The 26,386-nt window shown below is 41.3% G+C and overlaps 1 protein-coding gene across 1 annotated transcript in view; it reads left to right on the plus strand.

Moving 5' to 3' along the window:
* The first annotated feature begins 3,263 nt into the window (after nucleotides 1–3,263).
* The window catches only part of Rala (RAS like proto-oncogene A), a 50,715-nt gene continuing 27,592 nt past the window's right edge, over nucleotides 3,264–26,386 (plus strand). Inside the window, exon 1 of the mRNA XM_041630872.1 lies at nucleotides 3,264–3,474. The gene's annotated coding sequence lies outside the window, so the exon portion shown is untranslated. The remainder of the gene's footprint in view (nucleotides 3,475–26,386) is intronic.

Below are 26,386 nucleotides of genomic sequence, written 5' to 3' on the forward strand. Positions count from 1 at the left end.
TAGATCATCTGATAACCCTCCACTGACCTATTCCAAATCTATACTCTGCCCGAGTCCCAGTCCTTAATTGTTCTGCCTCCTAGAAATTAATTCTTTTTTTTATTTTTTAAAATTTTTAAAATTAATTTATTCATTAAAATTTCCACTTCCTCCCCTCCTCTCATTTCCCTCCCACTCCCCCCACTCCCTCTTCCCCTCCCTCTCCAGTCCTAAGAGCAGTCAGGGTTCCCTGCCCTGTGGTAAGTCCAAGGTCCTCCCCCCTCCATCCAAGTCTAGGAAGGTGAACATCCAAACAGACTAGTCTCCCACAAGGCCAGTCCATGCAATAGAATCAAAACTCGGTGCCATTGTCCTTGGCTTCTCAGTCAGCCCTCCTTGTCAGCCACATTCAGAGAGTACTATTTGATCACATGCTCCATCAGTCCCAGTCCAGCTGGCTTTGGTGAGCTCCCATAAGAGCCATTTTAGGGTTGGCTAGAGTCTTGGCTCTAGAGAGGTTCCCAGGTGTCCAAGGGGATTTCCCCAACTAGTTCTGTGGGCAGCAGAGGAAAGGGTGCCTGTACTGGCCTTATCCTATAGCCACACTGACGAATATCTTGCATATCACCATAGAACCTCCATCCGGCGATGGATGGAGATAGAGACAGAGACCCACATTGAAGCACTGGACTGAGCTCCAAGGTCCAAATGAGGAGTAGAAGCAGGGAGAACATGAGCAAGGAAGTCAGGACCGTGAGGGGTGCACCCACCCACTGAGACAATGGAACTGATATAAAACACTATTCTACAGGCATATAACAAGTAAAAATTTATAATGTGTTTGGTTGGCTGCTATAGCTATTAGATAGAAGTTTTGTTACTTGTGGCTTTCTGAAGCTCCTGTTCAAATGAAGTTTGATTTCTGTCGTCTGAAGACAGGCTGACACAGCTGTGAACTAAGCCATGACTGACAGTCTGAGGACTGAGTTTGTCTCTGATGGTGTTTCTACGGCTCACTCTAGTTCTCCATGCCACAGCTATTTGTGAAGCCCCTGTCCTCAACACTCCATCTGCGGCTAGTACATGCTGTTATTAAAAAGTACACAGATAACACCTCATCTGAGTTTGCAGGACTATATGATGGTTAGTACTGCCTTCTGTTTCTGGTGTACCTCACCTTTACAGTCATTAGACCATTAGGTTATAGAAAATTTTAGAATATGGATAGTGAGATACATTAGTATAGTATTTAAAAATTTTCTCAAGTAAAGGCAGAAAAAAGGTTTTGTAACTGTGCTCAATGAAGTGAGTCTGCATCTGCTTAAATGTGGTAATATAAATCCATGGTGTTTCTAACTTCAGTTCCTCCAGTCCCTCTAGAACTCTGAATCCACCATATAGCAACTGCCATTAGATAACACCACTCTTGGTTTTTTTTTCTTTTTTCTTTTTGTTTTTCGAGACAGGGTTTCTCTGTAGCTTTGGAGCCTGTCCTGAACTAGCTCTTGTAGAACAGGCTGACCTCAAACTCACGGAGATCTGCCTGCCTCTGACTCCTGAGTGCTGAGATTAAAGGTGTGCGCCACCACCCCTGGGCTCAGATAAAACCACTCTTACTTAAAACTAAAGAAATCCTTTTCCCATAACCTATGTCCATCATTCTTTACCTCTTTAGTAAAGTATACCTTTGTGCAATGGAGATATAGCTGTTAGTGTTTGCTGGCATGAAACCCAGGGTTTCATCTCCAGCACAAACCAGATGTGGTAGAACAAGTCTGTATGGCCAGCACTTGGGAGGTGGCATTTAGGTCTGAGTTCAAGGGCATCGTCAATTAAGTGGCCAAGTGGAAGTCAGCCTGGGATAAATAATACTGTCTCCAAACATCAACCCCCCCAACACACACACACACACACACACACACACACACACACACACGCGCGCGCGCGCGCGCGCGCGCGGGGCAGGGTGCGCGGGGCAGGGTGCGCACACGGGGCAGGGTGGGGAGAACACTTAAATCCTGCATCTGTTCCAAGGCAAAACAAAACATTCTCATTGTCACTTCCATTCTCTTACCCACGAGCTGCCCCAGCAAACAATCCTCAGTTTATATGGATGGCTTCATCATTCAAACCATCTCCTCCAGACGTTCACTGCCACAAAGATCGCAGCTCCTTTCCCCTTCGGTTCTGCTGGCCTTCTGCTCACCACCCCCCAACCCAGACCCCGCTCCCCGCGTCAGTCCTCCATTCATAAACTAACAACTTCAATTTTACTAGCCATCCTACTCCCAGAATTTAGAAGACGCAGCACAGAAGACAACTCATGATTTGACTCCTGTTCTCGAGTTCTGCAGCCTCGTCTTTCTCAGCAACCCAGGGTGACATGTGCTACTCAACCTTCTCAATGTGCATGTCTGCTCCCTGTTCTGTGGGATTCCCCCTTTGTTTATATCCAGTCTTACCATTTTCTTTTTGTACTGGAAAAAAGGTGCCTTACTTATATTTAAAACTACAGTTAGTAAAGTCATCACTTCTTCCCTCCATACACACTTCCAAACTTTTAACTTTTATTTTTATGTGCATTCTTTTGCTATGAATTCCCCAGGAACTGGAGTTACAGACAACTGTGAGCTGCCACATGGGTGCTGAGAATTCAACTACGGCCCTCTGGAAGAGCAGTCAGTACTCTTAACCTGCTGATCCATCTCTACAGGGCCAATCATTTGTTTTCTTGACTGCTCACTTCACTGAGTGGGCATTCCTTGAAATAAAAGAAAATCCGTGTGTCACTGGGCCACCGACTTATCTCGGCACCGTATCTATTGTCGAAGGGGCCCTTAGCCTCTTCCAGAAGGAATCGGAAGTCCATCCGCAGAGGCCAGCTCTTCGGGGCAACCACCAAGAGCCTCCAACCAGGAAAGGCGACCCACCCACGCCCCCAGATTTTAAGTGCGATAAGCCACGTCGCAGGCTGAAGGGAAAACGCCTGTCAGGGAACCCCAGCAGCCCCAAGAAGCAAGATGGCAGCCTTCCCCCTCCCCTCCTTCCCCAGGAGCCCCCAGTGTTCTGAGAAGACGAAGACGCCCCGGCACCGGAACCCAGGCCATGTGCTGGGAGGTGATCGCGCCTCGCAGGCGGAGAGAGCCACCGTGAGGCCCCCAGGCCGTTATCGCACTGCGCCTCTCCCGCGCCGCAGACCCTTTGTTCGCAGCCGCCATGGTCTTTCCGGCCCCACGACAGGAAGTGCCAGGGGGCGCCCCGCCCCGCTCCCCCGCGCCCCGGAAGTGATCTGGGGCGGCTGCTGCAGAGCGGCCGGGAGGAGGGTGGGTCTCCCCAGAGCGGAGCGCCGGAGTCCTCCTCCTCCGCCGCCCAGGCCGCCGCCGCCCTCCCGACTCCTGCCGCGTCCTGCGCGGAACTCCGAGCACAGAGCCGAGCGCGGTCCGATCGGCGCAGCCGAAGCCCGAGAGCCCGCGGGGCGAGCGGCTCGCGGTGCAGGTGAGTGCCCGCCGGCCGGGGAGGCCGGGCCGCGGCGGGGGTGTGTCCGACGGGCCAGGCCCGCGGCCGCCGTGATTGCACGGCCCTCCAGCCGCCCGGGCTCGAACCCGTTTGCGCCCCGAGAGCGGGCGGACTCTCCGGAAGGTCACCTGCACCACTCCGGTGCCTCCCAGGGCCGCGCCCGGGCGGTGCCCGCGACCCGGGGCCGCCGCAGTCCCTGCGCTGCACTCCACCCGGTCCTCCCTCGCTTTCAATCCACTCCTTGCCGAAACAGAGCAGCTGCTTCTCCAGCCTCTCCGCCAGGGTTTGGTGCCACTTAAAGGAATGGCTTTATCAGACTCAAGTCTTTAGACGCTCCGCGTCCAGCTGAATACTCGTGGGCTCTTGTACTGGTTTAACCTCTAGGAGAGGAAGGGAATGTGGGTATTGTGTGATGGGAGGGTGTCTTCCGCGCTTGGTTCCTGAAAGATGTCTGGGAGTAGATCAAATGTGTGTGCTCTAACTGAGTATATGTGTGTTTGAGTGAACGGGCGTGGTGACTTGAGGTGGATTTAGGGGGAAATTAAGGAATTAACTGGCCTTTGCTTGGAAACCAGAGTGTCCAGATTTGTGAGAGCTCACCCAGGTATCTTTGAGCTCCTGTGAGAACTCTGGTGCCACGCCCTACTTGTCAAGCTGGGAAGCAGCCAATCTACAGTTTGGGTTTGTGTGCTGGGAGAACCTTTAGTTCTTTTTTAATTCTTTTCCTGTAAATAAATTACAGCTTTAATCCCATTCTCAAAGTTGGGTAACTGATTCATTGCTCACAACGTAGAGGGCATCCCTTTTGGTTTACATTTGTTAATATGTCTAGAGTATCATTGGCTTATGTGTTTTGGATCTGTTGATACAATATTCTTGTAAACGTCTCTTGTGACCCTTAAGGTGTTCTTCCACCTTAACTCTTTTCGGAGTAGGAGCTGTGTTGTCTTCCCTCCTGTTTGCATGTGAAGTACTTGGAATCCCCCACTCGTCTTCACTTAATGGCTGAGTGTGCAGTTGCTCTCATAGTCACTTTCCAGAAGCAATTGCTTTTGGCTGGGGTGTACGTAGCTCAATGACAGTAGTCCCCTACAAAGGGTATTAGATTCAGTCTCTAGCAAGGTCTCAAACAATTTTGTTAGAGGAGTTTTGTTCCTTTGAGATTCTTGGAGCATAGAAATTTTGCTTCACCTTTTTGTTCTCCACTAAGATCGAAGAGCAGCTCAGGGAGAATTTGCTTTTCACATCCCCGTTCTTCAAGAAGTTAAAAATACTTAGGGATTGTGATTAGACGATATAATAATTTCTATTTCATTGTTATGTGTTTACTTCTAGAGTATATCCAGAGTTAGAAGGAGGAGATTTCCAGGCAGCAAGTGTATGCTTGGAGTTGATAACCATACCCAGTCTTAATCAAAAAGAGGAAGTTAAGAGTTGGTGCTGCTTGGAAACGTGCTGCCAAGCAGGATGCTCAGAGTGGCTCCTTTTGAAGTCTTCTGACACCCCGTTGTGACCTTGTCATCTTTTACCAGCAGGCATTTCGTGCTTTTGTTCCGAGATACTCTGCTGAGTGTGCAGTTGTGTGTAACATTTATTTTGAAGCAGTATTTCATTACAACTCTTTTCCCCTGGGGTTTTCAGGGTGGGGGAGATTAATTATAGGAAAGAATCTTGCTCACCACTTTTAAGGGAGTGTTTTGGCCTACAGATGGTTGCATTATTCTCAGTTTAGGGTTGTCAGAATACGGACAAAGTGCTGGTGTTTTCTCCTCGTACATATGACCCTGCACTGGCTTCCTAGGCACTGTTTCTACAGAGCACAAGTAAATGTGCCAGGATTGCTTCTTATATATGGGTCTGCCAGATAATAGGTTCTTGTATTCTTTCATAAATGAGTGACAAGGGCAGTCATTCTACAAATACTGGGATAAGAAGCTGTGAATGTTAACTAGGAAAAAGATTATGATCTTGAAGTGGTAGGAGTCAGTGAGTTTCCAGAGACATTTTAGTTCTTAGATTAGGGAGAGGGAAGCCTTTGGTTTCTTATCCTGTAGAGAAGTTAGGTTTCCCTTTAATTCAACAACCGTCTTGACATTAATAGTTCTCATGTATTGATTGCCTCTCAAGCACTGTGGCAAGAGGATTGTAATACTAGTCTACTGATTATGTTTTTTTCTTGTCTCCACAAAATCTCTGCAAGATGGGTGGGCTTCCTCAATGCTAAGTGAAGTTATTTGGCCAGAGGCCCAGCTCACAAGGTAGTGTGTAGTAGAGGATTTGAAGGTACAGTAACCATTTCTAAGAGCACTGAACATGCACCTAATCCTAGAAGTCACAGGAAAGGTGATTGTGACTGAGCTGAGCTTCCAGAAAGCAGATCTGCTCTTACCACTCTTAGCCATGAAGTGTGACCTGGAGTCACCAGTGACCCTAGCCAAGGAGCTTCAGGTGGGAACTGCTGGCATCTTTATTTCTGGGGTGCTTGCAAACACAATGTACCCCTACATACTGTCTGTGCGTGCCAAGGTGGAAAGTAGTTGAGCATTGTTCTTGCCAGTGTCCTTGTAGGATACTAGGAAGGCACCACAGGCACTTTGATGACTTTCTACTTTTGCAGCACCTGTTTGAGATGCGTGCCATGGCTGTTTGGAAAAAAAAAGGGTTGCGGAATTCTGTTCATGTGGTTTTGATTGTTTTTCCCCCTGCAAGAATGTACTTTAAAAAATACCCTTTTTTAATGGACTTAGTCTGGGGAATGTGTCCATCCCTTAGTTTAAAAGATGAGAAGAGAGAGGCTGTTGATCCAAATAGCAAAGCTCCTTTCTTGCCCCCATAAGGAAGAGTTATTCTTTGTTTCTTTTCTTTAGTGTCTCACCTTTCTTATTATGTTACTGTGTTTAGAAAAATTTGCTTGGGCTGGAGAGATAGCTCAGCGGTTAAGAGCACTTCCTGCTCTTCCAAAGGTCCTGAGTTCAATTCCCAGCAACCACATGGTGAATCACAACCATCTGTAATGAAATCTGGTGCCCTTTTCTGGCCTGCAGGCATACATGCAGACAGAATACTAAGAATACTGTACACATAATAAATAAAGAAATCTTTAAAAAAAAGAAAAAGAAAAATTTGCTTATCAGAGAGACAACGAAATTAAAGCTGTGAGTTTTTTAAAGCAGCAGAAATTTTAAAAAGGAATTTTCATCATTGATTTAATCATACATAAATGTTAAGGTTTATTTCCTCAAAATCAAGAGAGTAGTCTATATAAGGCATTAAATAAATATTCTTAAATGTAAAAAACTTTGAAAAATACCAATAAATCATATAGAAATTAGATTTTTATACTTTTCTGAAAATGCTGCACAGTGTCCTGTATTAGATACAAGAGACAGAATATCCAACGTACACAATTTCCTTAACTTAAAGTTCCAATTCTTTGTTTGATTCAGTTTTGAAACTAAGTGTCAGAGTTTCACAGTGTAATTATGGACAGTCAAACACAAGATTATGAAATGATCTTGACTTCCAGATGCAGTGTAAAGACAGATAAGAATTCTATTTGCACAAAGAATGTGATGGTAGTCATTTAAGCCATAAGATTTCTGTGTCATTTTTAACATAGCCAGATAGCTATAGTGATACCCATTGAAAATGCTGCTAAGTGAGTTGGGAGTGGTTTATATAGAGCACCCTGTCTGTGTTTTATCTCGTTGGCTTCTCTGGCCAGCGCTGTGCCGGTACCAACACTCAGTCAGAGGTTTCTATCACACTGAGATCTGGTGTACTGCTTGGCTGCTTAGCCCCCATTGCCACAGCTCCTCCTCAGTGTTTCTGTTGCTCTTCTAGTTGGTCCCCGCCCCTCCCAGTGAGTCTTAGCACCAGTTTGTCTGACTCTGTTGCTATTCTTACTGGAATTGCATTAAATTTATGAATCTACTTAGGAGCAGTTGACTTCTTGATGGTATTGAGACATTTTAACATTAACATAAAAGACTTTTGTTTTCTAAAGTTTATTTTTTCTTTAGGGACTGACTTGTGTTTTTAATACAACTTTTGTATGTTTCTTATTTTAGTCATATTTTATCCTTTTTAGGTAAATCTTCAAACTGATTATTATTTATACACATAAATACTGTTGATTTCTGCTCATTTTCCTGATATCTTGCCCATTTCTTACTAAGTTACTTTATACTGTTTTTTTCTCTTAGGCTTTCCAGATACTGTCACATCATCTGTAAATACAACTCCTCTCCCTTCTTCTCCGTGTCTGTGTGTTTTAACTTGTCTAGTTACTTTAGCTGGTCTTTTCTAGAACGATATTAAGTGACTTTACAGATGTATACATTGTACCTGGATATTAATTTGGTTATGGGTGTGCATTTTTCAAAGACTGCAGTTCTCTGCTGTCTCTTTAAGAGAGACTTAACTAGAGACAGATACGGTGAGAGGCATTCAAAATTGAGTTTCCTGGGGCAAAAGTTGGGTTTCCTGGGGGGGAGGGGGGGCATCGGCAGACTACAGTGATGAGCAGTGAAGATGCTTGGTGGTTTCCAGTTCATGCCTGAGTCCTGTTTTCTTCCAACTTCTCTGTGATGTTCTTCCAGACTTTACTGTTGTCTTCTCACAGTCTCCTAAGTGAAGCTGCCATAAATATAAAAATGGAGGGGATCTCTTATAGAATTTCTCAGTCTGAAGTGGTTTCTGAGCTTTGCAGATGAATTCAGGTCACTTTTCCTGCTGTGGCTCTGGCTCACATCATTGGTTCTCTAGGGCATATAGCGAAGTTGATGTGTAATCCGGTCCGTGTATCCAGAGATAACTGAGAGTACACCGCTTTGCAGTGGATCTAGACGGGATTATCCAGGGGCCTGACTTATCTGGCTTTGAGGTTATCCTTTCTTCAGTTTATTTATGCAAGCCTAGTCCTGTGTGTGGAATCATGTCTTGATGTGGAATCAGGTGTTGGTCCGGCATCCTGCAGACATTTGGTTCATATAACAATATGCAGTACATATCAATGTTCAGTCTCCGAAGACCCAAAGAATGTGTTTATATAACTGCTATGTAATTCATATAGAAAACATGTTTCCGACCCTGTCTTTAAAAGAAAACATGTTTCCTGTTTCCTATAATCTTTTTTTTTTTTTTGGACAGGCTCTCATGTAGCTCACATTGAATTGCTATGTAGCTAAGGAAGACCTGGAGCTTCTTATTCTGCCACCACCTCACAAATACTGGGATTATAGGCTTACGCCACTATGTCTCACAAGAATTTGTTTGATGATGGGGATTGGACCTAGGACCTTGCATGTGCTGGGCAGGTGCTCTATCACTGATGAACACCCCAGTTAATACATAGGTTCCTATAATTTCTGGATTATGTAGGGCCATGTGTGAGTGCTCAGTCCATATCCCATTGTCTGCCATTAAAATCTTTCCTCTCCCAGGGGTGCTGAGTGGACCTTAGGCTGCAGAGCTTGTCCCTAGATGTCCTGCACTGGCCTGTTTATCCTTGCTGTCTTAGCAGTGCTGTCAGGGTTTTAATAATCTCTTGTAGTCCTAGGTTGATAACATCTTACCAGACGTCTCGGTCTGTGTCCTGCTGTACATTTCTGCTTTCCTGCATAGGCATCTTGCCTCACTGGCCTGGGATTTTGACTTGGTTGTGGATTTGGGGAACTTCATACTTTGGAGAATTTCAGATCTCACTCCTTGGCACATAGTGCTGTCCTAGTACAGAGTTTGCAGTAATTTTCCCTTCTTTTTTATCTTCCTCTCCATTGCCTTCTATCCAGAGAAATCTGTCTCCTTTTATCCCCCCCCCCCTTTTTTTAAAGGGGTGGGCTGGCCCTTTTTTTCAAGAACATCTGGCCTGGAATGTTTGATTCCCCTGCCTCCATTATGCTAGGATTGCAGGAATGTATCACCTCACGTGGCTCTACTCACCTTTTTTGCCAAAGGCATTCAGTCTGGGAAAGAAAATCTCTGTCTTCTGAGTCTTTAGGTTTCTGAGACACCACCAACCCTGATCACTTAGTGCTTAGATAATTGGTACCTTTCCCACAGCCCTACTAGTTTCTCAGGTCTCCCTGATCTCCTGCCTGTGTGCTACAATTACGATCATTCTCTATGCCTTTTACTTTATTATTATTTGCTACTTTTGTTATTTGTTGTTTGCTTAGCCCCAAAAAAATGAAAAACTTATCTTCTTGTTCTTGCTTTCAGTTCATAAAATTCAGTCCCTCTTTTATATTTTAAGTCTTTTTATCTTGTTACAATTGTTTGAAATTTATATATTTATTGGTCATTTCCTTTGCTTTTTTGTGACTTGTTCTTTAATGTCTCCTTTTTCTTCAATAAAGAGGCTAATTCTTTTTTAAAAACATTATTGAAATGTAATTAATCTACCAGAAACTCATCCTCTTAAATTTCATAGTTCAGTGAATTTTGGTATAGTCAGAGACTTTTGTTTACCTTTACCACTGCTAGAACACTTGTATTGCCTTTTAAGATGAAAGCCATTGTAGATTTATCCTGCCTTGCAGGATATTCGTGGCTGCTGTCATTCATGTCTCTACAAAGTTGCTATTCTGGATGTTCTAGGATTCTTCTGTATCTGACTTCTTTGGTTAACATACTGTTTTCATACGTGTCATAGCATATATGAACACTTCAATTTTGTATAGTTGAATGATCTGTTGTGTGAATATGCTGTGCTAATTGATTGGTTCTTGAGTGCTTCTGCTTGAGGGTTTATGTTAGTGTCTTAACACTGAATTATATCTTCTGACTTACCTTGAACATTTTGAGGAATGGACAAGTATCCCCTAGGGTACCTGTTCCATTTGGTGGAGATAGAGAAGAACTAGCAGTGTGTTCCCACTTTTATTCTATCTGTATAAACACTTGTTATTGTCCATATTTTTGTTCATAGCCATTGTAGTAGCTATAATTTCTACATTTTTTCCATCTGTTAGGGTGCTTTAAGCAGTCCCGTGTGTGAAGTAATTTGTATTTTAGCATATCATGTCTTTTCTTCCTTCTTGTCTTAGTTTAAGATCAAATGCTGAGAAAGCTTTATTATAAGAATATTATAAATGTGACTTTTTGAACTTCTAAGTAAATTTCCTTTTTAGTTCACTAACAAGATTTATATTTTACATTAGCATTTTTGATGAGTTTCATACTATTAAAATTATATATGTGTGTGTGTGCGTGTGCGTGTGTGTGTGTGTCTATATCTGTGTGTTTATCTGGTGTGTGTATCTGGCATGTGAGTGCCCAAGGAGGCCAAAGTGATGTTGGATCCCCTGAAACTTGAGGTACAGGTGGTTATGAGCTGCCTGACCTGGGTGTTGGGAACTGAACTTCAGTCCTTTGGAAAAGCAACAGATGCTCTTAACTGCTGAGCCATCTCTCTGGTGCTACTGTTAAAACTTTAAATTGTTAAAAATAGATTGTTAGAACTTGTGCAGTAGGAAATAACAAGACAAAATGTCTGAGGTGAGGAATTAGGGTAGTCATAGGAAATACTGGCTGTTTCTTAAGTGAATAGAGTAATACTGACTACAAATCCACAAAGCCCAAATTAGGACTAGAGTAACCAAAAATGATAGTTTCATGTTATATACATCTCAGTATGCAATATGGTTAAATATTTAACCATGAAACTTAACTAATTTTGTGTATATGATGTTATTTTTTGAGACAGTACCTTTCTCTGTAGTACTGGAATGATAAGTGTGATCCCACCACTATACCTGTTCTATCTATATCTCCTATTTGTTCCATATAAAGATCGAGTGAGGGCTAATGATATGGTTCAGTGTGTAAAGATGCTTGCTACCTCTCTAATGACCTTAGTTTCATCTGCAGAACCCACATGGTGGAAGGGAGAGTTGATTTCCACAAGTTGTCCTCTGACCTTCACCCACTCACAGTGGTATACTTGCATCCATACTCGCCTGTCTCACACACACATACACACAGACACACACACACCATACCACTCACACAAATACACAAATGTAAAAAATTCAGTAGAGATCAAATGAGAAGCTGGGTGTGGTCACATGTTTGTAACATCATCACTCAAGATGCTAAGACAAGAGGACTGAAAGTCATTTGGAAGCCAGCCTGAGCTACACAGTTAGCCCTGTCTCCAAAAACTAAAAAGTAAAGTTAATATAAATTCAACAAATGAGAGTTCCATTTGGAATGTTTTTGTTTTGAAGCTTTCAGACCTACAGACAAGTTAAAAGAGCAGTACATTGGATATGTACAAACCCACACCTGTATTTACCTTATCATTTTTTTAGTTTATTCGTTCATCCATCTATCCATTCAGTTTGGTGCTGGGGATTGAACCCAGGGCCTCATGCATCTGCTGGGTGTGCCACTGATGAGCTACATGCTAGCCCTGATTTTCATGTTGCTATCTTTGCTTTTCTTTCAGCAATTAAGGGATTCTTGTTTATTGATTAATTGACTACATGTTTCCAAGTAAATGGAGAAATTAATCTCTGTGCTCTTTTACTTATATATTTGAGCATAAAGGCAGTCTTCTACATACCTACCATATTGTAAAGCCTAAGGCAGTAATATTTCCATAATACTGTCTAGTTTCTGGTTCAAATGAATATTTCTCAGTTGTCTCTTAATGTTTTTAATAGCTCTTTTTCTTGTCTCAGAATCCAGTCAGAGTTCATGATTTCTCTCTCCCATTTATGTCTTTAGTCCTTATCTTTTTGAATGAATTTATCTCTGATCCATGTACTTTTATGAGATATAATTTATCCACTTTAAGGTTTGTGTGATTTTTAATAACTCCTAAATTGTGTAACCATTGCTATAATACAATATTAAAACATAGTTTTCAAACTTTGATAAGATTTTGTGTGTGTGTGTGTGTGTGTGTACACTTGGTATGGGTGCATGCATGGGCATGAGGCCATGTATGTGAAGCCATCATGTGTCATCCTCAGTAATCCTTTGATGCGGTATTTCTCATTGGCCTGGGAGCACCAGTGATCCTCCTGTTTCCATCTCTGTAGCCCTGGAATTACAGGTGCCCACCATCATGCCTGGCCTTTGTACACTTCTTGGGATCAGACTTGGTCCTCATACTGGCTTTACCAGTGGAGGCTCCCCACCCCTAGCCCAAATCTTGGTAAGATTCCGTATGCCCAAGTTAGTCCCAGTTCCCATTCCCCAGTACTAGACAACTACTATTTTATATTCTTTTCCAGGAATTTTCCCTTTACCCTTTCTGGACAGAACATAAGTATTGAATCATATAATAGTCAGACTTTGTGTTTTTTTATTAACTTGGTGCGTTTTTTATGACTTACTCATTTTGTAACATGTAGCTAGTAGTTTTTCCATTTTTATTGATGAGTTGTAGTCCATCTTATAAATATATTACATTTTGCTCATCCATTCATTGGTTGATGGATATCTAGATTATTTCTATGGATTTTTGCTTTTTTAATATTAAATAATCTTGCTGTGAATTTTCTCATAAAAGTCTTTTTATGAACGTGTTTTCATTTCTCTTGGTATATGCCCAGGAGTGTAATTGCTGGGTTGTGTGGTACATTTATTCTTAACTTTTTCTGAAACTGCCAAGCTGTCTTCTAAATTGGCAACTATTTTTTTTCATTCCTATCACCAGCTTTTGAGAGCTTCTGTTTGAGGGCTCAGCTTTAAGAACATGTTTACAATCACTGCTATAGTTTGTTGTTATTATTTAGCCATTCTAATGGATATAAAATAATATCCCATTGTGTGGATTCTGTTTATGTGGTTGTTTTTGTCTCCTCCTCCCAGGTGCTGGGATTACATGTGTTCATGACCACTTTCATGGTACTGAAGATTGAACCCAGGACTTTGTGCTTGCTGGGCAAGCCCTCTTCAGACTAAGCTGCATCCCTAGCCCTTCTTGTGATTTAATTTTCATGTCTCTAATGATCATGGTGTTAAGCATCTCTGTATGTCCTTAGAGGCCATTCACACATATTCTTCAGTGAAATGACTAATGCATTCTTCTTCCCTGTTTCTTTTTAAATTGAGTTGATATCTTTTATTATGGAGTTATGTGTGTGTTCTATATACTAGCCTTTCATTACATATGTGTTATTAGTAAATGATTTAATTGGCAAGTGCTGGGATTCTGTAATGATGTTAACCATGAGTGATGCATAATGCTTCCTCATTTGTTATGAAGCTATTTTTTGAGGGTTGGAATAAAAACAGGACTTTTCTTAATTTCTCTGCATGTTTATTACTGAGCCACATACATAGATCTTGATTTATTTTTTTCTGTGGTGGAGTGAGGAGTGGATAGATAATCCCCTTTCTAAAAGGAAGGGATTATGTACAGACAAGTCATGTGTGCTTATCTTATGGTGTTATATCATTCTGTAGTGAATAGAAGGTTGCTTAATTAGGAAGTATTTAAAAATAAAGATGTTTAATTGATTAATTTTGGCTCTGATCACACTTTGTGAGCAGTACTTTTGCAGCTTTTTCCAAACACATGTTAACATCCCATTTCCCATACATGTTAACACATGGTTTAAGATAAAACATCCCCTATTAACAATGAAATAACTTGATAATGGCCCAACCCTGCTTCTCCTAGCCATTCTTCTGGGTTTTTTTAGCTCTCTGAGTAGGGTTATATCCAACTGTTTCGGAGTCCCTGCGTTCCTACAGATTGCTGAAATCGGTCATTTATAGTTAGTTTGCTATCCTTCTACATTCACTGAAGTGGGGTTCTTAAGCTGTGTCAGTGCCCATATGTTACATGATTCATCTTTCAAGTGAGTTTTTTAAAAGTAAGGAGCCCCAGTTCGTTTTTATAACTGGGTGTGTGATAGATATGGTGACAATGATGAGGACTATTGATGGGACTGATTTTCCTGCTTAAAACTAGAAGTTTGGGTTCTTTTTTTCTCACTTGAAGTGTTTTTTATCTAAATCCTGAATCAGTAATAGAACTAGTTGTTCATGTAGTTGAGCAAGTAACTTTGGATTCTGTGTGGATTTTGCATTTCTTCCACAAACTGCCTTTCAAGATTTGTTTTCGGCATGTGAAAGGGAAGGATTGAAAAGGTCATCTTGTGTGTTTCCCCACCTGCGGGAGAAGCGTCTTCATGTTTAACTTCCATGGGTTCTCCAACAAGAGGTAGTTGTTATAAAGAAGAAAAAACAAGTTTATTAATGCAACTCTTCGATTTTGGTATGTGTATGTTAAGAGGACAACAGATCCTGGGTGTTTACTCATTGATGATCATTTTCAGAGGTAATTTCTCATTTCTAGAGCCATAGTTTAACCTCTAAGGTTTCCCCAGCTTCACTTTACCTTGTAGCACACACTGACCTTTTCCTCTCCCACCACTGATGAGGGTGTAGCGAGCACTGTCCTTTATCGAAACTGTCCGATTTTTCACAGAAGAATGTTTATTTACCTGCAGACTCAGAGTTAAAAGGATAACTTTCTATTTTCAGAAGAATGTTATTCAATCTATCTCATTTCCTGTTGGGTTGGTTACTATGTTGTTATAAATTGTGAAATAGAACACTGCAATTTATGGCTTTGAACCCCATGTAATTTTGTTACATCTTTAACTTTTTGATACAAATACTAACAATTTGTTTTAACCAAAATTTTTGTTGTTTAAAACCCCAGAATTAATCTTTGTCAAAGCTTTACTAGCATTGAGATTATAAAATAGTGAAGTTATCCCTGCTTTTAGTGAGATTTTAGTAACTTATTAAAATTTCCTACATTATGCATTATTAGGATATATATGGCATTACATGAAAAATTTGTGCAAAATGTAAGAGACCCGTATGCTACTCATAAATTATTACTGCTGGGGTTTTTTTTTTGTTTTGTTTTGTTTTTGTTTTGTTTTGTTTTGTTTTGTTTTTTTTTGGTTTTTCGAGACAGGGTTCTCTGTGGCTTTGGAGCCTGTCCTGGAACAAGCTCTGTAGACCAGGCTGGTCTCCAACTCACAGAGACCCACCTGCTTCTGCCTCCCGAGTGCTGGGATTAAAGGTGTGCGCCACCATCGCCCGGCTTCTGCTGTTTTATTATATTAATAAATTAAGAATAATGTAACCAAACCTTTGAATTCTGGACCTTGAATTTGAAGTACCTTTTGGTTAGAAATATTGCAGTCATAATTTTAACTTTAACACCATTAGGATTTAGAACTGAACATGAACTATACATAAAAAATGCTGTTGGTATTGTCTCAGGGTTTCTATTGCTCTGAAGAAACACCATACCATGGCAACTCTTATAAAGAAAAACATTTAATTTGGGTGGCTTATAGTTCAGCGTTTTAGTCCATTACCCTCATCGCAGGATATGGCAGTGTGCAGGTAGACATGGTGCTGGAGGAGGAGCTGAAAGTCTTAACATCTTGATCAGCAGGCAACAGGAAGTGAACTGAACTAGGTGTAGCTTAAGCATAGGACACCCACATAGTGACACACTTGCTCCAACAATACCATCTCTACTTCAACAAAGTCAAACCTCCTAACAGTGCCACTCCCTATGAGCTTATTGGGGCCAATTACATTCAAACTACCATATTTATGTTACAATTATAGGCCAAGAGTGAACAACAGGTTTCTTTTGTGTCCTTTTTTGTCATATTAATCAATAAATCACATTTTTTGACTACCCACTTTTGTCGAGGTGTGGGACATGAAGCATAAAAACTCAGAAATGTCTTTTCCCTTTTAAGCTAGTCATATGAACATGTGTTGAGATGAAAGTTGTTACTAAGTTTTTTCTTCATACTCAACCTGGGATGAATTGACAGTTATTGCTTCAAAACATGAAATGAGAAAGAGAAAAATGACAGCAACTGAGTGTTTTTGGTTTGATTGATTTTCTTAGGATTCTGTTGGTTGGTCTTTAACATTTGGAGCTAATGGTATGTATTTGTTACCTATAGAGGATAAAATCTCAAAGCAGCAGCCTTGTGGTAGAGGAAACTGTGGCATCACAGTGCAGATCTTTTTTTTTTAATTTTTTCCGTTTATTTATTTATTGAAGATTTCTGTCTCTTCCCCGCCACCGCCTCCCATTTCCCTCCCCCTCCCCCTATCAAGTCCCCCTCCCTCATCAGCCCAAAGAGCTATCAGGGTTCCCTGCCCTGTGGGAAGTGCAAGGACCACCCACCTTTATCCAGGTCTAGTAAGGTAAGCATCCAAACTGCCTAGGTTCTCACAAAGCCAGTATGTGCAGTAGGATCAAAAACCCATTGCCATTGTTCTTGAGTTCTCAGTAGTCCTGGCACTGAGCTGAACAGAGAATTCTCAACAGAAGAAGTTCAAATGGCCAAAAGACACTTAAGGTCATCCTCAACTTCCTTAGCGATCAGGGAAATGCAAATCAAGACAACTTTAAGATACCATCTTACACCTGTCAGAATGGCTAAAATAAAAAACACCAATGACAGCCTTTGCTGGAGAGGTTGTGGAGAAAGGGGTACACTCATCCATTGCTGGTGGGAATGCAAACTTGTGCAACCACTTTGGAAAGCAGTGTGGCGGTTTCTCAGGAAATTCGGGATCAACCTACCCCTGGACCCAGCAATACCACTCTTGGGAATATACCCAAGAAAGGCCTTATCATACAACAAAAGTATATGCTCTACTATGTTCATAGCAGCATTGTTTGTAATAGCCAGAACCTGGAAACAACCTAGATGCCCATCAATGGAAGAATGGATGAAGAAAGTATGGAATGTACACAGTGCAGATCTTGTTTAGTGAACAAAACAAAAACGTACCTAGTCTTTCAACCCTGCACTCTTCTGTTCTTCTTTTCCTTTAAAAATAAGCAGGATATCAGTATGGAATGAGAACTCTAAAGATTTCTATTGACTCATGAGGCAATCCCTTCTAGAAGAAAATTGTATTGCTTCTGCCCTTATAAGCCTTGACATGCGATTATTCTTTGTTAATGACGCAACTATGAAGATTATTTTTGTACGTGTTAAAGTCTAGTTGGCTATCTCTGATTAAAGAGTTTCTTAGGTGTCTGCAACTATTCCAATGTATTTCCTGAAAACTAAAACTTGCATTAGTGCAGTTTTGGAATTTTTCTAGTTACATATTTTAATTCCAGTTTAGACATGCAAAGTTATGTATCCCCAAGGTTTATATAATGAGCTCTTAACTTCCAAGATGATAGATTTGGAAGATGGAGCTTTGGGGAGTTGATTAGGTCATGAAGGTAGAACCCTCAAGAAGGGGTATGTATGGCTCCAGAGAAATCCTTCACTCCTCATACCATGTGAACTTGTGACTCAGACAGCTGATATTCTGGCACCCTGATCTTGGCTTTTGAAGATTTAAGAATTAAGAGAAATAAGTGCTTGTTGTCTATAAGCTACTCAGCCTATGATGGTTTATTCTAGCACTCTAATTGGCTTCAGAGTCCTATTTATGTGACTTATCATAAAAATAAAACGTCCAAAAACTTTTGCCTTCTTATCCGTGTTATAAAGACTGAGAGGTAAGTTTCTAAGCCCTTGAGCAGTCTCTATCAGCTGGTGTGACACTTAAGTGTATCAGAGCATTGTCCCAGGAAGTCACACTTAAACTCTCCTGTCAGTTTTTATAATGCTGTCTCTAAAGTCCCATCTGGGAGGGCAAGATGGCTCCCTTGCCATACAAGCCTGACTACCCAAGTTTGATCTCTGGGATGCATGCAAAGGTAGGAGAGAGCCAACTCCACAAGTTGATCTCTGGGATGCATGCAAAGGTAGGAGAGAACCAACTCCACAAGTTGATCTCTGGGATGCATGCAAAGGTAGGAGAGAGCCAACTTCACAAGTTGATCTCTGGGATGCATACAAAGGTAGGAGAGAGCCAACTTCACAAATTGATCTCTGGGATGCATGCAAAGGTAGGAGAGAACCAACCTCACAAGTTTGATCTCTGGGATGCATGCAAAGGTAGGAGAGAACCAACCTCACAAGTTTGATCTCTGGGATGCATGCAAAGGTAGGAGAGAACCAACTTCACAAGTTGATCTCTGGGATGCATGCAAAGGTAGGAGAGAGCCAACTTCACAAGTTGTGTTCTCACCTTCGCACTTGTGCACGCCTACGCACACACACACTTCTAATAATTTTTTTTTAATTAGCCATATCCAAATTTTAGACTATTATAGATTTTAAAGGTTCTAGGGCTTCGTGTGCGATCTTTTCAGGCTGAAAAACATGGTCTGTAAAGATTTATGAACAGCAATAAACCAGAATTTTTAAGAGGGTCAGCCTAGGCCCATTGCTACATAGTCTAACCTTTCTGATTTAGTGTATAATCAGAGCTTTTATTGTTCTAAATACTGGGAAAATTAAAAATGAACATATAAAGTGTTTTGGTGACAATTTTCCATCAACTTTAGGAAAAAGACATTGCCCCTTTCACACTTTGTTCATTCATTCAGCAAACACTAAATGACTGCTATATGTCAGGGATTATCCAGGGTGACAGAGCTGTGACAACAAATGAACTGAGTAGAATTCCTGCCCGCTTGATGTTGTGTTTTACATGAGAGTATCCAAGGCCATAAGAGAGTGAACCGTGTTTTATCCCACATAAAGGATATCAAAAGCATGTAGAATAGGTAGAGACCACTGTGGGGCTTTATTCTGATAACATGGAAGTCTTGGAGAAGGTACAGTTTGAGGGATTTGTCAGCAGGTAAGATCTTAGCTATGATAGTGAATCCAAGGGCTTTAACCTGAGCAACTTGATGTGATGGGGTTGCCCTTTACTAATAGAAGGAAAGTGAAGAGAGCCTTATTGAGGTGGGTGAATTAAGAGTTCAGTATTGTTTAATAAATAAATAAATTAAAAAAAAGAGTTCAGTATTGGTAGCTTGGAGTATAGACAGTTATGATAAAGATTATTAGACAGCTGGCTCTAGTATTGATTAGGAAAATGAATGTGACTCTGGCCTTAGTGAAATTTTATTTAAATCTGAAGTATAAATGAGTATCCTTGTGTGTGTGTGTGTGTGTGTGTAGTTTAAATGTTCAGCACCTCCAAAGCCCATATTGAAACTCAGTCCACAAGGCAAAATGGTACCGGGTGGAGCTTTGAGGAGATCAGGCTATGAGGACAGAACTCTCACAAATACAATGTGTGTGTTTATAAAAGGACTGGAGGGAACTGCTTTTCCACTGAGTGTTTGTCATCTTGGAGATGCCGTCTTGAAATAAAGAATAGTACTCTCTTAACTTGGCATCTCAAGTTAGACTTACTGCCTCAAATATACAAAAAGTAAATTCCTTTGTTTTATAATCACCCAATCTCAGATATTTTGTTGTTATACAAATTGCACCAGAATTGGGTGAAGTCCTTCTTGGCTAAATGTAGATAGAAAAGGAGGTCCAACTAAGCCAGCATTTAGAGTGAAGTAACTAAGTATAAAAGGTAAATAGAAATTTGTGGGAGAAACAACAGTGGGTAATTATAATACCCTGGAAATCAAGGTGGATTTTTTTTTAATGTTTTATAAGGAGCTAGCAAGATGATTCAGTCAGTGGTTAAAAGATCTTGCTGCTCTTCCAGAAAACCAGAGTACAGTTCCTAGCAGCCATGCTGAGCAGCTCACAACTACCTGTAACTCTATCTCCAGGGCATCCAATACTCCTCTGGCCTCCATGAACACCCTCCCCCACCCAACACATACACAGCTTACATACAGATGCACATACATACATGTAAGTAAAAATATTTTTTTTCATCCTGATATAGTTAGTGGCTCATGCCTTGAATTCCAGCACTCAGGAGACGAGGCAGGTGGATCTCTGTTATTTCGACACTAGCCTGGTCTACAGAGCAAGTTCCAGGACAGCCAGGTTATTACACGAAGAAGCCCTTGTCTCAAAAAACAAAAACAAAATGTTTTTTCAAGGAAACATTTATGAAAAAGAGGGTGACTGTCTCAGTGAACTGCTACTAACAAGTGCATAGTAGTGAAGATGGAGAATTGGCCACAGCAGTTTGGTCTTTGATGTCCTTGAGAAGAGCACTTCAGCGAGTTATAAAAAATGGAAGTAGAGCCGGGCGATGGTGGTGCTCGCCTTTAATCCCAGCACTCGGGAGGCAGAGGCAGGCGGATCTCTGTGAGTTCAAGACCAGCCTGGTCTACAGAGTGAGTTCCAGGACAGGCTCCAAAGCCACAGAGAAACCCTGTCTCGAAAAACCAAAAAAAAAAAAAAAAGGAAGTAGAGCAGAGCCGTTTCTATTCTATAAGGTAAAGGAAGGGAGCTGTATCAGAAACAAATTGATGAATGACAAGAAGACAGTTTTGTTGAGTGATAACTTGAATTAGCTGCAGTGAATGGTATCTGCTGGATGAGTGGAAGCATTTGGATTACCAAGATTGTTCATAAAAGGGGCAAAGAGCCAAATCCACCCCACTGCCAGATTTTAGATAAAAGTTGTTTTGGAATACAGCCATACTTTTTGACTTGGTATTGTCAGTGATGACGGCTTTGGTGTCCCTGTGGCAGAACTGAGTAAACACTACAAAGCTCTAAGTATGCTTGAAAGCTGGCTGACTGGGTTTATAGGAGCTGAAGAAGAGAGGTTTGATATAGATATGAATAATTTACATTAGTCTAGATTTTGCTTTATTGATAGAGATTTAAGGTCAATTTTGTTATATATATAAGTGTTTCTGATTTTGATTAAGGTATTGTGATTGTGTAGTTCATTTAAATATGTACTGTATAATTAAGAAATATAGGTTGTTAATGGATAATCATTGATAATAGTAAAGCTTGTAGTCATGTTAGTTAGATTTTCTAGATATATAGAAATATATTTTAGATAGGCATTCTTCATATTTTTCAAAGATTATAGAATATAGCATTTTAAATGTTTTAATAACTGAGGACTTTTCATGACAATGAGACACCCTGCTCCTGGCAGCACCAATGTACTTCAAGAGGAAGATGGGCATCGAAGAGGATCCTTATGGAGTTTGATAGCCATTTGGGCAAGAAACTGCTCTTGCCTGGACTATTGCATAAACTGGACACAAAGAACCCGCAGAGAGAGGACTACTGAACTTGCCTAAGGTGAGATGATCTTTCGGGGTTCCTGATTCATGAAAGAGTCTGCGAGACATTCTGCAGGACACAACAGATAGTGACTGAACTGACTTTGAATTTTCCTGCTTTATGGAAATGTCTGCTGGATACCATGGGCCTGAAGGCTGAAGATGGATGCCCCAACGATACAAAAGAACTTTGGGTGACTGTCCAGGCAGCGAGATGTCTCTGTCATTTCTAGAGTTTTAAAAGTTGCTTTTTTCTTGTTTGCTTAGGTAGTATTGTATCTTTCTGGAGTCTTTGATGGAGTTAAGAATAGTTAGTTATAGTTATAGTTTTCCTTAGTTATGATAAAGATTATTGTAACTTTTACTTGATAACTGTTTTGTTATATGTAATTTTGCTATGTTAAAGCCTTTTTTTTGTTTAAAGCGAAAAAGGGGAAATGATGGAGGAAGGTCATTGGCTAATAAAGGAACTGCCCTGGCCCATTTTATTGGTTAGGACATAGGTAGGTGGAGTAATCAGACCAGAACGCTGGGAGGAACAGGAAGTGAGGTCAGAGACTCCACAGCTCTCTCGGGAGCAGACGCCTCAGAGAGAGACGCCATGCCCCGCTCCCGGGATGAAGCTCCGACCCAGGATGGACTAGGCTAGAATCTCCCTGGTAAGCGCACCTTGGGGTGCTACACACAGATGATTATAAATGGGCTAAATTAATATGTGAGAATTAGCCTAGAAGAGAATGGGCCAGGCAGTGTTTAAATGAATACAGTTTGTGTGTTATTATTTCGGGGCATAAGCTAGCCAGGCAGGCGGCTGGGGTGCTGGGAACGCAGCCCCGCCGCCCTTATTACTACAGAGGTTGAAATGGGAATGGCAAAGGCAAAGAAGCAGAAGTTAAATAAGGGAACTGTTTTGTTTTGTTTTCAAGAATGAATTCAAGTATCTGTTTTGGTTTGGTCAAAATTTTGGAAATCAGAACCTTGAACTTAGCAAACTGGCTTGCAGCTTAGGTACTTTTCCTAAGTGGGTCCTTGAAAAGTCCTTAATCTCTATTAGCTTTCTAGCTACATGACAAAGTATTGAAAAAAAATCAATGTAAAAGAAAGAAAGATTGTTTCCGGGCCTTTTGAGGCAGAGTGTTACGACATGAAGTACATGGCAAAGCAGAGCCACTTGACTCATGCAGACAAGCAAAGGAAGGAGTGAGGGAGGGAAAGAGAAAGGGAATGAGGTTCCCATCACCTCCTCCCCAGTAGTCTATTTAGTTATGACTCCATTGGTGGATAATGTATTGGTGAAATTAGAATCCCCAGTCCAGTTACCTCCCAAAGGCTCCATGCACCTGACTCTTGTTTAGAGATCAAGCCTTTAGGACATTTTAATCCAAGTCATAACAGTCTCTGAAATCTTAAGCTAGCTGTGTAGTTATATATGGCTGCATTACAAATCACCTCAATCTCTGCTACTTGGACCAGCATACATTTATTTCTTTCACCCCTTCTGTGAGTCAGGAGTCTAAAACCTGCTTAGCTATGTGGTTCTAACTCAGTATCTCATCAGGCAGCACTCGGCTGAGACTTGGCTAGGTCTAGAGAATCTGCTTCCTCGTTTATATTGTTCACAGGAGGCTTCAGTTCTTTGTGCCTTGGGCCTCTCCTTAGAGTTACTCATAACCATGTCCCCCCCCCCCAAATAAAACAATGAGAGAACAGCCAGAACAAAATCTTACTGTGTCCTAGAAATGACACGCCTTCATCTCAACTGTATTGTATTGGTCACACATACCAGCCCTAGTACAACATTGGTTGTGAGTCTCCTTGGGACTGTTGCCCACACTGGCCTAGTAGAATGCTAATAAAATTTTAAGTTGTGCTCTTCCATCATTACCATGTGGCCAGTGTTGCTGTAGTTGCCCAGAGTAGTTATTTGTGACAGTTTGGTTATATTAAAATCATAAATACTTGTAAATTCTTTTTATTTTCAATAGCTTTTCATTTTCTTTTTCCTGGTTTTAAGAGTAACGTTCAGGGTAGAAAACTGGAATGCAGATAACCAAATATTTCTAGAAATTAGACAATTTTTATGTAGCATTAGTCAGGTTACTTTTACTGAAATTTTGCTCATGGTTTCTTGTTTATATTCACAAATTAAAAATAAAGTTCCTACATAAATGCTGTTTGTGAACTTCTGTATTAGTTACTTTTCTGTTGCTGTGACAAACACTAAAAGAAAGCATTTAATTGGGCTGCAGTTTCATAGGGTTAGAGTTCTTGATGGTAGAGTAAAGGCATGGTGGCAGGAATAGCTGAGAACTCACATGTGAATATGTAAGCAGGAAGCAGAGAGCACACACTGGTAATGGCAAGAAATTTAAAGAACTCACCCATCCCTCCCAAGTGAATTATCTCCTCCATCAAGGCCATACCTCCTAATCCTAAGCAGTTCACCAACTGGGGCCAAGTATTTAGATGTATGAGCCTATGGGTGCCATTCCATTCTCATTTAAAGCACATTCCACTCCCTGGCCATATCTTAATGCTACATGTAATCGTCCCTCTTCAGAATCCCTCAGTCTTTCACAGTCTCAACACTGTTTTAAGAGCCAAAGTCTCTTCTGAGACTCAAGGCAGTTTCTTAACTAACCACATATGAAAATAAAAAAGGAGAACACATGCTTCTCGCGTGCAGTGGCACAGAATATACATCACCATTCCTAATTTGGTGGGGAGGGTATAGTAAGGAAATGCTGGGAGGAAAGTAAGACCAAAACTCAGCAGGGAAAATTCTGTAGCTCTTTGTCTGATGTCAAAGGATTTAGGTGGCTCTGTTAGGCTTGCTGCCTCAAGATACGTCTCTGGGTTGGTTCCACTCCTTTGTGTGCAGCTCTCCTTGGCAGATGGACCACAGCTCTGGCACCTCTAACATCTTGGAGTCTCTAACATAATCCAGGCTTCACTTTCATAGCTTCATATACTGCTCTCTCAGGACCTACATGCCTCCCCTGCCACACAGCTGTAGCCTCAGAAGCTCCCCTTAACTCTGGAGGAAGATTCCACATCTCTCTTTGTCTTGTGTCTTTCATGACTCAAAAGCCAGAACCACGTGGGCAGCACTGCTAAGTTGTGCTGCCTGCTTGGAATGGAGTCTGGCCTCCCTGAATCACATCCGCAGCAGCTTTGGTTGTTGCTCTTTAGGAACAGAAATTATTTAGGCTTTTTCCTAAGTCGGACGCTTAGCTGAGGATACAGGTGTCTTGCCCTGATGGCACCCTTCCCTTTATTTCAATACACATCAGGCCTCACCTCGGTCTTCTTATCTCTCTTAACACAATACTGGGCTCCAGCATTAAATTTCCAGGTGCTCTTTTTCTCTGTAAACCACGTTTTGTACTTCCTTTGCCCCACTTGCTCTTTTTTATTGTGGATCTGCATGAGAGTAATGATTGGTGACCGTGTGACGGAGTCCTCCAGGTACAGGTGTAGCCTGGAAGCAGTCTGTCTTTGGCCCTGATTTACTGCTTCTTCCTTCTCTGCCCAGCCCTTCTGTTAGGATTTTTGGGGACGAGAATTGGGAATTGGGGAAGTGGTAGTGTAACCCAGGACTTTACGCTTCTAGACAGACACTTTACTGCTCAGTTACATCCCAGACCCTTTTTTGTTTTGTTTTGAGGTGAAATTCTGATAGCTCAGAGAGGCTGAATTGCAAGTAGCTAACCTTCTCTCCTTGCTCCTATCTCTGGAAAGATCTGTGAGACATCCTGCTCAGCTCCCACTTAAGAACAGTTGCTACACCTGGCTCCTCCCTGCTGCTTCTCTTCCGTTAGTTGCTGACTCAGCCTCTAACCTCTCCACAGGTTAACTTTCTTTAACCAAACAAATGGAGCATGTTTTTGTGTTGTAAACAAAAGCAGTAAGAAGAAATGTAACATACCTTAAAATATTATTCCACAACATTTTCCCCTTTTGTCTAAATAAAAATGAAAGGTTTTTAACTTTAACATAGTGAAACTATATACAACAAAAACAGTTAAGTAAGAATTAATTTACAATATTCAGTCTGTTTGCATTTAGCAAATCCAGAGAAAATGCCACATTATCTATCTTATTTTAGTGAATCCAAAGTTTTATACATAACTTTCTTTCATAATTAAAGAAAACTGCAGCTATAACTGTAGATGTGAGGAATATTTCTTAATGCGAGCTCTCTACTGACGCAAAATTCCCAATCAGGCCAAATCAAAACAAGCCAAATTAAGAAATATCCAGGTTTAATAGGAGTTCTTCACTCTAAGGTGGCCCCAAGGAGGAACCAGAAGGCCGCCAGGAGGAAGGAAAAGAGACCACATGTTCCTCTTTTAGGAGTCCATTTAAATACTCTGTGGGAGTGGAGTGGTCCTACCCCCTTCCCCCCCCCCCCCGCAAGGGAGGGGTCAGGACCTGGCCTGCTGGGATTTGGAGTCCAGACCAATATAACTCGCAGGCCTGGGATAGATGCGAGGGATTCAAACTCAGGTCCCCAGACGTGGACTGCAAACACTCGCTGAGCCACCTCTGCAGCCCCCAAAATGTTTAACTAAAAACATTTTGGTTGAGTTGTATGGACCCAAAATAATTGCTATGTTTATCATCAACTATTGTAGCAAATCTGCATTAAAGTGGTCATCTTAGAAATAATTGAAATGTATATATGGAGTGAGAAAAAATTGAATCAGCTCAGTCTTCTTTCCCATTTTGTGTGCTTAATTCTTTGCTGAGCGTTTATAGGCAGTTCATTCCATTTTTTACAGTAAT

The sequence above is a fragment of the Microtus oregoni genome, unplaced genomic scaffold, assembly GCF_018167655.1.
Source record: "Microtus oregoni isolate MIOR12 unplaced genomic scaffold, Mior012 000035F_ref0000213, whole genome shotgun sequence".
Classification (NCBI taxonomy): Eukaryota; Metazoa; Chordata; class Mammalia; order Rodentia; family Cricetidae; genus Microtus; species Microtus oregoni.